Source organism: Triticum dicoccoides, unplaced genomic scaffold, assembly GCF_002162155.2.
Source record: "Triticum dicoccoides isolate Atlit2015 ecotype Zavitan unplaced genomic scaffold, WEW_v2.0 scaffold138012, whole genome shotgun sequence".
NCBI classification, from domain to species: Eukaryota; Viridiplantae; Streptophyta; class Magnoliopsida; order Poales; family Poaceae; genus Triticum; species Triticum dicoccoides.
In genome coordinates this window covers 1-3839 of record NW_021197721.1, presented here as the reverse complement: position 1 = coordinate 3839, position 3839 = coordinate 1, and the positions used below count along the sequence as shown (strand labels likewise).

The 3839-nt window shown below is 49.8% G+C and overlaps 1 pseudogene; it reads left to right on the top strand.

Moving 5' to 3' along the window:
* Window positions 1–1766: 1766 nt before the first annotated feature.
* On the top strand, window positions 1767–2584 carry LOC119343711 (annotated as a pseudogene).
* Window positions 2585–3839: the final 1255 nt, after the last annotated feature.

Genomic DNA, 3839 nt, shown 5'->3' with positions numbered 1-3839 from the left:
TATAACATTGCATATATTGTGAATGAAAAATAGTTTCAAATTTTTGTTGGCATTTCGTAATAATAAAAATTTATTAGTGCATCTCTGTGTTGCCAAATTTCACACATACATGAATACTAACAAAAAACGCAAACAAAAGGAATAAAAAAAGGATGTACGAATTGAGTGCCATGACATTAATAAATTCTGAAGAAACCAAAAACATATGATACTTTGTAGTACTAGCTGTTTGACCGTATCACGGAAAACACACAATATTTTTATTCTGAAATGAAATACTCCCTCCGCATTAAATGATGCTCGTTTAATTTGGGATGGAGGGAGTATAAGATTGGTGTTCTCGCAAAAGAAAAAAAAGATTTGTGAAGTTGGACCGAGCAAGATATTTTTAAATAGCTTACATTGGTTAAAAGTTTCACCAAATATTTGGTGAAACTGTGATCGATGAGCAGGATCTAAAACACAGCAAAATCTCTACAAAATAGTGTACCCGCAGAAAGAACACCCTCCTTTTCAGACAAGCAGGAACTTGAGCTTGGGACGTCAAGTTGAACTGGAGTAGTCAGAAAAGCCTCAGTTGTACTGAGCCAGAGGGCCTAGCAGAGAAGCAGCTCACTCCTACTCTCTCAAAGCAAAGACGCAATCCCCATCTTCTCCCAGGCGCCCTCCATAGGTAGCTTCTTCGGCACAGGGAAGGCGGGAATCTGACCCTATGGCGGAGGAGGGGAAGAAGTTGGGGGAGCAGGACAAGAAGAGGCCGCGGCTCTCCGAGAAGGCCGAGGGCAGCGGCGCCAAGAAGTCCAGTGACGTCGCGGTGACCACGGTGTCACCGGCGGAGCTCGCGGCCCCGAGGAGGGCCGCGCTGTTCTCACTACCGGAATCAACAGCTATGCCTACGACCCAAGGCCGTCGGCATAGGCCACAATGCCGTCGGCATAGGCCTATGCCTACGCCTGCCGTCGGCATATCCCCGTCGGCATAGAATGCGTCAGCGTACTCTTGTCAGACCGTCGGCGTACTAAAGCCGTCGGCATAAGCAACTATGCCGACGGCTTCCGTACAACCGTCGGCATAGTTTCACCGTCGGCAAAAAAAGGACGAGACGGCAGCTGACGGCGCCGTCGCTAAGTCCAACCAACCAGGAGCTGCCACGTGGCGAAACTATGCCTACGGCTTTGCCGTCGGCATAGTCCTGCCACGTGGCAGCTCAAGGTTGCTCCTGGCTGAGTACTATGCCTACGGCTTTGCCATAGGCATAGATGATCTATGACGACAGCTTTGCCATAGGCATAGTCCTCGGCTAGGAGCTACCACATGGCATTTATGTCGTCGGCACAGCTCTGCCACGTGGCAGCTCCTAATAAAAAAAATACAGATAATATCTATGCCGACGGCCGCCATCAGGGCCGTCGGCATAGATTTGACGGCGTCAGCCCGCGGTTTGTCTCTGAGCCACCCGGGCCACATCTATGCCGACGGCCTAACTATGCCTACGGCTACCGTAGGCATAGATCGATATATGCCGACGGTCTAACTATGCCTACGGCTGCCGTAGGCATAGATGGAGGTATGCCGACGGCTTCTCTATGCCGACGGCTTTTCCCAGGCTGTCGGCGTAGCTTGAGGTATGCCGACGGCCCCGACAAAAAGCTGTCGGCATAGATAAGGCCGTAGGCATATAGGATTATTCCGGTAGTGTCTCACCCAGCCCCGTTGCAAAGGTGAAGCCGGTCACCACGGTGGGGCTGACCAGTCCTCTCGCCGTCATGCCACCGGCGCTGCCTGTGCCGGGTCCGGTGGCCACGAAGACGCGGACACTGGCCGAGCTCAATCCCGTTCCCATCACGAAGTCAGCGGCCACGGTGGCGGTGACCAGTCCAGTGGCTGCCACGCCATCGGCGCCCGGTCCAGCAGCAACGAGGGTGTTCGCGGTACAGAGTCCGGTGGCCACGAAGACGCCGACACCCAGTCCAGTGGCCACTGCGAAGCCGGCTGCCGTGGTGAAGCGGGATGAAGAAGGCGCGGAACACAATGGTGGCGAGGAAGAGGTGGAGCCTGCCAACTTGGACTTGCCGAAGAAATTGTTTCACTGCGCGGCCTGTCGTGCCCCCTCAAGCCTCCGATGTTCAAGGTACTCACCCCTCCTACATTCGAATTAGCTCCTCAAATCAGCGTCAGAAATGATGGATGAACTTTGGGATTGCAGTGCGAAAAGGAGCATTTCGTGTGCTGCGCTTGCGGCGGCGGCAACGACGGCGACGGAGACGGCGGAACGACCGAGCACTGATGTCCATGCAGGCATGACGTCTCCTACACCCACTCCGCTTTCATGGACGGCGTGGTCGGCGCCTACAAGGTGCCGTGCCCGTACAAGAAGCACGGCTGCTCGAGCTCCATCGTGTACCACGCGGCGGCGGACCACAAGGCCAAGTGCGCGCACGCGCCCTGCCACTGCTTCGAGTGCACGCCCCCGTTCGAGGGCTCGCCGGCGGAACTCCTGCGACACCTCACGGCGCCGTCCGGCGAACACTCCTGGCTCACGGACAAGATCAAATACGAGTCGAGCCACCCGCTCGTCGTGCAGGTGCCGTCGGGGAGTACCGCTGCCTGCTGGTCGCGGAGGACGGCAGCGTGTTCCTCCAGTCGACTGACTCCGTTCGCACGCCTGGAGTCAGTTTCCTGTTTGTTTTGTGTTGGCTCACCACGTGGGCTCTATTGACATTGGCCATTTATTGTGCATGTGTTTATTTTTTATTTTTTTATTTGTGTGTTTTACAGGAATTGCTAGAATATTGTCCCGTTGGTGTATTGCTACACAACACAATGTACTCCCTTCATTCCAAAATATAGTGCGTCCACGCTTTTCGAGGTTCAACTTTGACCATAAATTTAACCAACGAGACCAACTGCGGCGGAAGAAAAAATTATATAATTGAAAACTTCTTTCGAATATGAGTTCACTGATATAATTTTTGCTCCCGCCGCAATCGGTCTTGATAGTTAAATTTACGGTCAAAGTTGAAGCACGGGGATAGAGGAAACACTACATTGTGAAATGGAGGGAGTAGCTCTTATTTTCTACGCTAGCATTGCTAATGCTCTGTTCCTTCTTTTTGTGTCATCTTGTTTCTCTTTAATCTTTTTTTACATAAAATATTTTGTATTTAGATGATAAAGAAATATTTAATGCAACAAATAAAAAAATTAAAAACAAACAAAATATAAAGAAGAAGACGATTTAATTGTCTGTGACCGACGAAAAACTATATGCGGCCGACTAGTGTGCAAATGGATATCAATATTATTTTGGAAAGGGAAAAAGTAATTTGCATCCGAATGACATGTAATTGTATGCGACATGTAATTGTGTCCGTTCGAGGACATCCAATTGCATGAGCTGACATGTGTGCAACCGGGTAGACGGACAAGCAACTCATGTGGTCGACGTGTGTGCCACCTGATGGCAAATATTAAAAAAATCAATTAAGTTTGCTAGGAAATATTTAAAATACCAACTTGAATCTTCCCTCATTCCTCACGAAACAATAAAGAGTTGCACTCTCTTTGAAGACATGCAATTATAGTCAGGTGACGCTTGCACTTGCGTGCATAGTAGCAACTGCAATTGCCTTCCTTCACCCGGACAAAACAGTATTGAGTTGGAGTTGCAATCAGAACACGTGCATGCAATTGCGTAACTACTGGAAGATATGCAATTACAGTCAAGGCGAAGCATGCAGTTGCGTGCCTACTAGCAAACTCCCTTCACAACAGCATTAAAAATGTGTCCGAGGATCTGGACAAGTAACTCTTCTCTCCTTTAATATGCTCCTTTTTTT